Here is a 12,520-nt window from a genome sequence, read left to right as displayed (position 1 = left end):
GGTGCAGTGCGACAGTTCCAGCAGCGACACCCTCCTTCCGAGTTGCGACAGCAGGCACAGCGAGGGCGCCACGCTTCTTCTCGTTGAGTCGCGCTTCCAGCTCCTTGCGACACACAGTTCCTCAGAAGGCCCAAAACAGCAGCAGGCATTTCCACAACAACTCTGGGGAGCTGGGGGGTGAAATCTGTTGTCCCTGAGACTTCAGCAGGAGGCAAGCTCTTTTCCAAGCCCTTGGAGATCCTTCACAAGTTGAAAGCAAAGTACACAAAGTTCCTTTCTCCTTCCTTTGGTAGTAAGGCAACCACTGCAGGCCAATCCCCAAGCAGCACTTCAGCTTGGGAATAGTCTCTCTTCAGTTTGCTCAGGTTCCTCTCCTCAGTAAGAGTTTCTTCTTGTAGTCCAAAGTGATCTAATCTCATGGGATCAGGGTCCCAATATTTATACCCCAAAATCCTTTGTTCTCTGAGGGGAGAGGGGCCTTTGCCCAGTCCAAACCAGTTCTGAAGCACTCTGTTAACCAGACTTCTCCTTTCCTTTCACAGTTCAGGTCAGAAACATCAGACGCCCCACAGGAGGTGGAGCCAGCATTGTGGAAGGCAAGCACAGTCCTGGAGCACTTTGTTGATAGGACTCCTTCTCTTCTTTCAGTGTGCAGGGCAGAGACATCAGCTGCTCCCCAGGGGGTGCAGCCAGCATTGTGGAAGGCAAGCACAGCCTATTCAAGGTTCAGGTGCAACTCCTCCCTCCCATCTAGATGCAGATCTCTCTATTCACCACTGGGTGACTCAGAATGTCTCCTGGAACTCCCAAGCCCTGTCACTCATACAACCAGACATAGGAATACACAAACTAGCAGAGGCAGGTTTGAATGGTTAGACAAGCAAATACCTACTTTCTAAAAGTGATATTTGCAAACACAGAATATTAAAATAAACTTCACTAAAAGATGTATTTTATTATTCTGAGTTCAGTACTAAACTCGAATTTCACAATGAGACAGTTAGGATTATAAAGTGTAACAATTCCAACAGCCCATTCCGGCCTATGGAGAACAGGTAGCCTTGCAATAGTGAAAAATGAAAATTGCTGTAATTCACTATTAGGCGATTAGGACATGCCACACACATCAGGGCTTGTCCTTTCTTATGCTTACAATGCACCCTGCCCTTGGGCCTCCCATAGGGGTGACTGATATGAAGAAAAGGGAAGGTTTAGTGACTGGGAAGTGGGTGCACTTGCCCAGTCAGCATGACAGTACCAGACTGCACGCAGGCTCTGCAATGGCAGACCTTAGACACATTTTACAAGGCTGCTTCTGTGGGTGGCACAACCAGTGCTGCAGGCCCACCAGCAGCATTTGGATTACACGCCCTGGCACACTCAGTGCACTAGACTAGGGTCTGACAAGTAAACCAAATAGCCAAACATGGAACCATTGATTAGTACATCAATTTACAATAGGGAGCACTTGCACTGTGGCACTGGATAGCAGTGGCACAGTGCCCAAAGCATACACCACCAGCAAAAATACATGAGGGCACAGAAAAAATGGAAGGGAGACCCACGCCAATGGTGCCAGGTCTAACAGACACCAATTGTGCCAATGAGGGGTTCTTGGATGCTTGATATTCCCCAGGTAAAACCTGCACAATTGGGATAGAACATAGCACAAATGCACTGATTGCACACCTGGGAATGGGAAATAAAGTCTGTCCTTCTGGGGGCCCAAATTGGATTGGAACGCAAATTGCATACCTGAAAAATATCAAACGCAAAAGAATTAGTATTTTCTGATTGTGAAAATTGCACCAGAAAAGCTGTGCAGCTTGGACCCTATCATAATTGATGACTATGGGACCAACCCCAGTTGGGCTGCAAAACTTGTTTTCAGTGTATTCAAGTATGCATCCTATTGCGATTATAATTTGTGCAAAATAATGGGTCTTTGCTTCCTTGATTTATAACCAGTCAGATGTTTCACAAATTGTGGAATGAATATCAAACGTATGTTATTTACTCCAATTTCAAGATGCTCAATGTTAAAGTAGGTGCAAATTGAGCACCTTTTAACTGGAAAAGTATCTAAAATTGCAAATGTGCAGGCATGCAATTAGCACCTGATTTAGAGACCCAATTCTGGCTGAGCCCTAGGCATCAATCTTGAGTTCAGACTAAGTTAAAGAATTCTAATGCACTGTTAAACAGCCACGATCCGTGCAGGTAACAGCGGTGGGGCCGGGTAAGGGGGGATTTCGAGGGATGATGCAGGGGGGGAAATTAAATAAATAATACATTTTCCCTCAGCATCGTCTCTCAAAATCCCCCCTTACCTGGTCCAACCCCCCACCGCTGTTACCTACATGGACCGCGGCTGCTGTTAAAAACTTCTTTTGGAAAAATAACATTACTTGTGAAGGGTATGGGCCTGTATGCTCTAGATCTGTTCTAAAACCTCAAGTCAATGATTCTTTTTCTTCAGCATGAAAGCGTAAAGGGGAGAGAAGTCATTAAAAAATGGCAAGCAATTCAATCACAGTTTCTCTAGACCCACAGTAACCACAGACTACTAAGTAAGGTTAGTTGATTTATTACAAAGCCAAAAATACCTGGACATACAGACTTCTCAAGGCAAGGGTGTAGATATACATTGGAACCATCATGAAGCCAAATGTATTTATTGATTTTTATTTTGTGACTTATAAAGCGCCCGAATCACCCTTAGATGGGTATCTCCATGCTACAGGGGTGCAACAGTGAGGAAGAAGAAATATTTTCAAAAAAGCTCAGGGGCATATTACCAAGCAATAGCGATAATTATCGCTATTGCTTGGTTAGAGACAAAAATTTACTGCTGAGCTGCGGCGATTTTTATCGCAAATAAACCTTGGTATTACCAAGGTTTATCGCAAATGCGATAAAAATCGGCCGCAATGCATGAATATCACTGAAAAGTCAGTGATATTCATGCATTACCGAGCTAATGCTCTTAGCCATGTTATCCACCTCCTATTGGATAACATGGCTAAGAACTGCTCAGGGCAGGTGTTAGCTTTTGGAGATATTCGCGCTAAGCGCGAATATCTCCAAAAGTTGGTAATAGGAGATAGCGATGTTAGCGACTGTTTCCAGTCGCTAACATCTTGGCACGCCCACTTTGCATGTCATTAGTGATAAATATCACAGACATGCAAAGTGGGGCCCAAGATGGTCGCTATCTCCTACTAGCTGTTGCTAACTGGTGTTAGCGACAGCTAGGTAATAGGGAGATCATTTTATCTCCGCTTTCTTGGCTTTTAAAGCCAAAAAAGCGGAGATAAACCCCCTTGATAATATGCCCCTCAGTTTTAAGAAGCCTACGGAAAAGGAGATAGTCTGGACATTTCCAAAGGTGGCTGGGAAGTTGGTTCCAATAGAGGGGGCTAGGTAATAGGCTTTCCCACCTATGCAGGATTTCTTAACACGAGTTACCAAAAGAAGCGACTTAAAGCCTCAACGGAATGTTCCGGGAGTCTAATAATGGGTGAGTCTATCTGCTATGGGCCATTGCCATTTAGTGCCTTTTGCACAGGGCAGCAGATCTTAAATCTAATCAGCTTGCAAATTGGTAAACCGTGTAAACCTTGAAGTAGCAGAAAAGAGGCAGTCCTGGCAGGAGAGTTGGAGACAAGGCGGGTTGCTGTATTTTGAACCACCTGCAGTCTATCGAGGGAAGACTCATTAGCTGAAATCAAAAGAGCATTGCAGTAGTCTAGGTGACTTATTAACAATGCTTGGAGGAGTGATTTATGTACTGTCAAAGAGAGAAAAGGGAAAACCCTCCGTAAAAAGCTTAGCATATGGAAGCATGAGCCTACGGTGGTAGTGACTTGGCTCCTTCATCGTGACTGTTTGATCCAGATGTATGCCTAGGTTTTCTACCACAGCTTTAGGGACCAGGGAAACACTCAGTTTGGTAGGCCACCATTCTGGTGACCAGAGCAGAGGAGCTCCTCTGAATAACATGATCTCCTTTTTCCCTACATTTAACCGCAGGAAGTTGTTCCTCATCCAGGCAGCAATGGCTGTCATGCCTTTGGAGAAGGTCAACTGGGTGCTGGGGGAGTTTTTATCAAAAGCCATTAAAAGCTGGGTGTCATCGGCATAGGAGATTGGAATAAAGCCCCATTCCCTGAGTAAATCCGCTAGAGGAGCCAGATAAATGTTAAACAGTTTGGGACTGAGGCAGGATCCCTGTGGTACTCCTTTGGTCAACTCTGAAGTTTGAGAACGGAAGGCGCCGAGGTTGAAGGTTTGAGTACAGTTAGTTAGAAAACATGATAGCCACTGAAAGGCTAGGCCGAGGATTCCGATATCTCTCAGTCTGTTAAGTAGGATGGAATGGGATATTGTGTAAAATGCCACTGACAAATCCAGCAGCACCAATAGTGCTGCTTGTCCGTTGTCCAGGGAGTGTCTTAGGTTGTCAGTTACAGCAATCAGTGCTGACTCTGTACTAAACGTAGGCCCAAATCCAGACTGAGAGGAGTCGAGGCATCCGTTGCTTCAATGTACTTGGAAAGATGTTTATTAATGTGTTTTTCCAAGAAGTTACACAAAAACGGTAGCAGAGAGATAGGGCAATAGTTAGATAGGTCTTCCCGCGACTCATTGGATTTCCTCCGAATGGGGATTATTTGGGCAGCCTTCCATTCGGAGGGTAAATGGCTCTTGCTCAAGGAAAGACTGAGAATTGAGCAAATAGCAGGTTATAGCTGTTTATGCAGTAATGAAGGTATTTTAGCAGGATGAATATCCTGAAGGGAGCCTGACTTGACCGTTTTTAGCAGAATCTCTACAGTATCAGATGTAAGAGCGGGGAAGCTTTCCAGAGAATGAGCATTGGGTAAGAGTAAGGGACAGAATGTTGAAGTGTCATTCAGCAGGTCCCTATCTTTAAGGATTTTTTCATAAATAATCTCAATTTTCTCAGTAAAGTGATTGCTAACTTATTATCGAGTTCTTGTGATGTAGTTACTTCATTGAGAGTGGCCATGGGATTCGTGAAGGAATTGAGGATGCAGTAGAGTTCTTTAGAGGGTTTCCCTACCTGATTAAGTTGCGACTCAATATGGGCTCTACATGCATTCTTTAACGTCTTATGATAGTGGGCAAGAGAGATCTTATACCTATTTTTATCGTTAGCGTCATGGGAGGGACGCCAAAGTCTTTCCAGCTTTTTGCAGAGGCTATTTTCCTTCCTTATATCTGGCGAGAACCATGAAGCATGCGTGCGTCTGGTCAGATTGGATTATGATTTTAATGGGGCCAATTGATCTAAGGATGTTTCTACCATAGTGTCGTAACTAGCTAAACAATCCTTGATATTTCCTAATGACATTTGCCGGAAATGTGTCCGCGAAGCAATCTGCCGTGATTTTATGCCATTGTCTTTGAAGACTACAAGAGGCATTGGTGGAAGCAGGAGTGAAAGTTAAGTAGAAGATCATATGAGGGGGCAGTGGGCCTGCCAGCTGATGTTAGAGGAGTTGATCAGGATTAGATCTAAGATGTGGCCCGCAAGATGTGTGGGACCTGCATGGATCTTCTCTGGTTCCAAGGCGGCTATGTACACCAAAAGCATTGAGGTGTCCACATTGGTGGTGATCTTGCTATGTACATTGAAATCTCCTAATAGTAAAAATTGTTTAGTGGAGATAATATGTGGAGCAATTAGTTCCATGAGTTGTAGCGAGAAATCCAGGAGCGTGCCAGGAGGCCGGTATATTAGTGCACCTTTCCAACAATAGTGAGATTGGAAATCAATTCTGAAAATAAGGGTTTCTATTTTATTGCTGCTACACTGTTCTAGTATAGATACATTAATAGAGTCCTTATAAATAATGGCTAGTCCACCGCTGACCTTGGACTGCCTATCAAATCTTTGGATATGATAGCCAACAGGGAATGCCACCGCGATTGCGGGGTTGGAACTAGTTTTGAGCCAGGTTTCCATCAGAAAACCAATATCGGTGTGTCCTGAGGAAAGAAAATCCCAGATTTCAATAGCATGCCTGGAAAATGATCTGACATTAGCTAGGAAGCAGTGCCAGTCTGGGCTAGAATTACTGATAGAGGGATAAGGGGAGAGAGGTAGATTATTTGAGTCAGAATTTGAGTCACTCTTTCCAGGAGTGGGTAGCAGAGACCCTGAGTGTTCTTGCCTCAATTCTAAGCTGTGGAATTGCCAGTTCCTACATGCAGAAGGTCTCCCCATCTCTGTGGGGGTCTTGGAGGTACATTGGGATGTGCTTACCCATCTTAGTGCAAAATGCTCCGTGCTCATGTAAGAATGTCTCTGGAGCCAACATAAAGCCAAATGTGTGAATGAGGTTGAGGCGGGGCAACATGTACAAGACAATTAATTAAAGAATTAGAATGCAGAAATTCAGAAAACACGAGTCCAACTTCCCCTGCAGTGAAGGTTGATGAAAATAAAGCATTTCTTTGTCCCTACTCTGGCACTAATGTGACATCCCTACTCGAGTAAGTCTTCAGGGCAGGGTCAGTAAAGGTGTCTGCATGTGAAGTCTTCCTTAGAAGTCTTTCCCCTGCTTTTTGATGGTCAGGTAGCATGAAGCTACTAAGTCTGAGCTCCTTCTAAGATGCCCTCTCTCCAAAGGCAAAGATGAAGTGGGGGTCTCTCCCTAATTGCAATGTTCCAATATCCCAGGTGTCTTCCCAGGATTTCTTCAGGTCATGCGATCTGATCAGACCACATTCTCATGGGTACTTTTCCACAGGACGACAATGGTCCAGAACAGCGACAAGATTACCTTGATTTCCAGCCTTTCTCTAGTGAGAAAATACAACAGTTCTCTTTATCAGCATTAACTCTCAATGTATCTTCATCTCTCCTCATCTAACTCCTAAAACAAATGCACTTTTCTAAATAACATGGATGCTTCTTCCACCTGCAACACAAACGTGAGAAAGAACATAATCCAACAAGTGCATGCAATTCAAACTATGAATTCTAATGCAAGAGCTTCCAGGGAAAAATTATTTCAGGCCTACAAGATTCTACTAACATAAGAGAAAATGGAGCATGAGCTTTACGAAATTGCAGATAAATCAAGGCAAATTCGGTTAATATTCCTAACTAGATATAAAATGACACGATTAATAAACACATACAAGAATAAATGGTTGTGAGTTGCACAACACAACTGCTTTCTGCCATTGTTTTCTGCTGGTAACATTTGATTTTCCACATTCATTCTTAATGTAGCCTACATATTGACCTAAACACATCACATTTAAGCTATTACATGGAAAGATCCTAACACTTAGGGTAACACAACAAAATATTATATATGGATGCGTGCTACACATGTGATTATGTTGCACCCCTACAAATGAAAATGAATTTTGCACTACATCAGTCGGTTAGCATGAGTTAGAACTTATATTGCATATTTACTAAGAATTTAAAGCTAGAAGTCATTCATGTTAGAGAAGAAATTAAGAAATAAAATATCCACAATTTAACACATTTCAGTGTAACTAGGGTTTAGATTTTGAACAAGAAAGATAATACTCTCTTTAATCTCTGAGCTGTATGTTATGCATGTGTGTAGTTCACACTATTGTAAGATCTGCACATATGGTTCGAAGAAGTGCAATGGCAAATCTGTTTACAATGTGTTAACATTATTTTTTTTGCAATGTTACCTCAAAGAAAAGCTACTGTGCATGTGAGTCATCCATGACCCATCCCCTGAGCTTTGCTCCCTCCATCTAGATTCAATTGAATCAATTTATCCCCTCCTGGCACTTCTAAAATAACTCCTCACAATACCATTGAGAAAGTTTATTTCTACTGACATTCTGCCAAAGGTTAAATGAACTGTATGGTTGATGAACAACCTGGTGATTGTGAGTTTCAGAAGAATGAACAAAAACAGCTTTCCTGTGTGCCCTTTGGAGTCTTTGTTATTCTCCGAGTTAAGTAAAAAAAGGTATACTGAAGGTTTCGAAAACTCAAAACTGATAGCAAGAAAGGAGAACACAGCCACTAGAAGGGATGTCATCCTGCACATTATGTTTAAGGGGGGTTACATTCAGACCTATATGGGAGTGTTGGGCTCAAAGACACTAACACAGACAGACACAGTAGCAGATAATTCTTAATATCTTTTGAATGTCTTCTAATTTCAAGACAAAGTACCAGAGATAAGGTGTCAAAAATCACAGAGATTCAAACTCTTCTTTTCATTCACAGGGGCCTCAGAAATTCTCTCAATTTCATGCTTGCCTGCACAGCTTCATTTACACCAAAGACTCCCAGCTCTGTGCTGCAGAGCGAACGCTGGGTCCTGGTCCTTGGCAACCATCAGACACATTCTCGCAGTAGGAAAGTGTTGGGTTTCACAACCGTGACTGACTCATCAGGTTAAACGCAAGTGAGCTGCCTAATAGGCCCTAATGTCCATTTCAAATAAGGTCAGCAAGAGGTAATCAGGTTATTTTTCTCATTTCAAAAGTACAAGTTTAATTCGAGGCAGCAATCAAAGATACAAATCAGACCTCAGACTGCTTCAGTCGCATCTGTTTGTGTTTGTATGCCTGACAGAAGATTCAGACATTAAATTAATGAATTAAAAAGACATTAGCTATGGGTTTCCAGCGTGTGTTTGTTGTTGGTAGCACGGATCTCAGATATGTTTGTGAGTTGGTGGTAGCAAGGATTTCTGCAGGGGTGCTTGAGGCAAGAACTTGGGATGGATTAGAACAGGCCTTGATTTCATCCTGAAACTCTTTAGGAGTCCTGCGGTCTTTTGATGTGGTAATACCTCACATAAGGGCATAGTTAGAAACAGCATCTTGCCACAGAAACATCACTTTTAATGACGTTCCTGTGGTGCAAAGCTCTGCTCCATATTTACAAGCAATAGCCGCTGCTACCGGACCCAGGTGATGGGGTGCGGTACACATAGAAGTTACAAATCGCCATTACTGATTGTTTATGTATAGCAGAAAGGGACACCTTCCTGCACATGAATCATTGTTCCCTGCAACGCAGGCACCCTTGCACCATGGTGCAAGCGTGCCTGCATTGGCCCTAGGCAGCGAAATTTAGTGCCAGCACTAGTGGAAATGCAGGGGTGAGGTGCATTCTTGTAAATACGGCGCATCCCTGTGGTTTGAAACTGTCAGAGTGTTGTGTTAGCAACTTTGGCTTAACACCGCACTCCGACAGTTTCCTTGTAAATATGCTCCCCAGTTCATACCAACACCACTGGATGTACTTTATAAGAGGGCAGTGTTGCTGTTTCAGTCTGACTTTCACACCTGGCAATAGGTGACAGCACTCAAACTCAGTATATTTTAGGTGCGAAAGCTAATATTGTTGCTATTTTTCACTGCTCGGATTCCACCAGGATCTGCCTGATGAAAATCACGTGGGAGAAAACCTGCGGGTGTGGTATGGTCCAGACATCTTGAATTCCTTCTTTGGCCTTAAACTTTTTTTCTGAATCAAGAGTTCCATTGGCCTTCTAATGAGCTCTCATGTGGGGTGCAAAAGTATGACTGGGACAAGCTGGCTCTGTGAGGTAAACCCTGATCGCTGCAGTCTGCTGTGATCTGCTTGTCCAGTCAATCAATCAATCAATCATAACACTTGTATAGCACACTACTCACCCGGAAGGGTTTCAAGGCGCTTGCGGGAAGGGGTCCGCTACTGCTCGAACAGCCAGGTCTTGAGTTGTCTCCTGAAGGCGAGATGGTCCTGGGTCAGCCGAAGGTGGATGGGGAGGGAGTTCCATGTCTTGGCCGCCAGGTAGGAGAAGGATCTGCCTCCGGCGGTGGCTCTTCGGATGCGTGGTACGGCGGCGAGGGCGAGGCTAGTAGATCGTAGCTGGCGGGTGGGCGTGTAGAAGGTCAGGCGGTCGTTGAGGTACTTGGGGCCCAGGTCGTGGAGAGACTTGTGTGCGTGGGTGAGGAGCCTGAACGTGATCCTCTTGTTGACGGGGAGCCAGTGCAGGTCCCTCAGGTGGCCGGAGATGTGGCTGCATCGGGGGATATCCAGGATGAGTCGGGCGGAGGCGTTCTGGATGCGTTGGAGTCTTTTCTGTAGCTTGGCTGTGGTTCCGGCGTAGAGGGAGCAAGACCACTGAGTCTTTCATTGTTCTAAAGCTAATAAATTGAGTACCACTACACTAGATTATAATAACACCTGATATGAACAATACCCACAATTGGAAGAAGTACTATATAAGCAGGCTTGTATGATCCTGTGCTGCATAGAGCTAACAAGTGTATCCTGAATGTATTCAATTGTTGCATTTTTGAAATGCAATTGAAAATGTAATTCTTCTAATCAGATGTTCCGGTTTATGCACTACTTGAAATTCTAATTTTCATTTTCCAATGATGACTACCACTGAGTGAACAATGAGCCAAAATTCTGTTTGTTCAGGCGCTTGGTAGATCAAATGTTATTTGTACTGCACTAGAATTTGTATAACCCGTCTGAAAGTACAGATGTTACACTTTTTGCTTACATTCATTTGCCTACATTTTTTTTAGACAGATTGGTAATACTTAATGCAGCTATTTAATTGTATACTAGAAAATGGAAAATAACCTGTGTCTGAAATAGATTATATTATTCTATTTGCATGGCATGTAATTATCTTGCAAGGGAATAATTATACTGAATCTTTTCTAGAAGACAACATTATTTTTAGTTATTCTGTTTAAACATTCTCAACAGGAACACAAATGAACTAACTGAATTTGTGCTCTTCACTTACTTTTGATCATTGATATATTCTGAAGGGTTCATAGGGACATTTTCTTATTTAGAGGCGCAATATGGTTGACCATTTCTATGATGTCTTTACTTGTAATTGACTTGTTAATGCATAAGCGAATATAGCACCTAGTTACTGAAAGGTGGTAATTTTAACACTGGCATTAAATGTGAAATACCAATAGCAATAAAATGCAACTCATTCCAGCATGCAAAAGTTTCAGCTATCATTTAAAAGATGTTAGTGTAGAAATATGGGTGGATTACCACCAGTGATAGAAGATACTGCCTTACCCCCATGGCCCCCCTGTCTCCGTCCCTTTATAAACAAAGTGAGGTAATCCTATCTCACCAACTAACAAAAAGAACGAAGGAATGTTGGCCCTACCCCACCCTCTCCCACTGAGTGAGCATAAATGTACCTTTCCCAGCATTCTTCCTGGTTTTTTTTTCTGTCTGCCGGCAGAATAGGACGAGTCAGGAGCTGGTTGGCTTCTAATATGCTCAAGTCTCTGCTGTCAGTGTTGGAGACGTTGCTGGTGTTTGTGTCTCAATCCCTGGTGGGCTTGAAGAGACATTCTGGGTTCCTCCTGGGCAGTGCCTTTCTGTGTTCCTAGGGAGTATCCGGGCCATGCCTCCTGGGTTGCTAGGCATGTCGGGAAGCGCAGCGTTTCCTTCTTTCCTCTGTATTCCCAGGCAGTGACCTGGATGGATTTTGCTTCCGCCATTGCCTGACTTCCGGCATCTGACCAGTCAAAGAAGTTAGGCGTGTTGAGGCTGGTCAGCTGGAGGGACTTTGGAATTCGTTTAATTACTGCTGCAATGGGTAAGTTCAGCATAGAGGTTTTGTTCTTCTTGGTGGCTGGGGATTATGACCTCGATAACATTAGATGCTCATGGTTTCATCTACTGTCTGGAGTGTTGCTGAGTCAGGAATGGTTAGTGCCTGGATGGGATTCCTCCTGTGAATACCGGGGGCGTTAAGCTGCCTGACTGACACCTGTTTTGGCCTGTTCTCTGGAGTTGAGCAGGATTGGGCTTGGTTTGGGAAACTGTTTGAATCTGGGTGCTCTAAGACTTGAGTTCAGTGGCTTGCAGGTTAGCCACGCTTCCTGGATATTTCTATTTGGGCTCCTGGTTGACTTTAGTGTTTGGAGGTATGGGCAAACATTCCAGAAAGCGCAAACATGTGGAGCACTCCTCCTCTTCATCTTCGTCTTCTGAGTCTTTCTCTTCTCCGGAGCAGTCTAAACGCCACAGGGAGGGGGATGACGCCAGAATTAAGAGACTCATTAGGGAGTTTATGCAGGAGATGGTGGAGGAGCCTGTCTCTTTTCCGGTGCATCCCTCTCTTTCTTCTGATTTTGAGGAGGATTGGATTGGAGGTGAAGAACATAAGGGTAAATACATTGATATGGACGTGTTGCTGGACTTGCTGCAACATGTCAAGTCCAACTGGGTTTTCCTGGAAAGGAAGTTCCCAGCATGTCTAGTGGTTCGTTGCTGCACCAATTTTGCTGCACCAATTTCAGAGCTCAGCGGCAGTGAATGTGCCTGTCCACCTCTGCATCAATAAGGTGTTGAAACAGGAGTGGAAGGACTCTGATCGTATTATGATTCCCAGGTTCGTGGCCAAACTGTGTCCTCTTCAGGATATGTTGAAAGACTTGCCAGACTCCATACCGATTTATTCATTTGTGGCTAGTCTGGTGGGTTGGTCTTCAT

At 43.8% G+C, this 12,520-nt stretch overlaps 1 protein-coding gene across 2 annotated transcripts in view; it reads right to left on the bottom strand.

Moving 5' to 3' along the window:
* The window catches only part of GPC6 (glypican 6), a 2,597,257-nt gene that overhangs the window by 2,396,230 nt on the left and 188,507 nt on the right, over positions 1-12,520 (bottom strand). The window lies entirely within an intron of this gene.

Source organism: Lissotriton helveticus, chromosome 8 (assembly GCF_964261635.1).
Source record: "Lissotriton helveticus chromosome 8, aLisHel1.1, whole genome shotgun sequence".
NCBI lineage: Eukaryota > Metazoa > Chordata > Amphibia > Caudata > Salamandridae > Lissotriton > Lissotriton helveticus.
The sequence above is the reverse complement of the archived record's forward strand: the minus strand, read 5'-3'. Positions and strand labels throughout refer to the sequence as shown.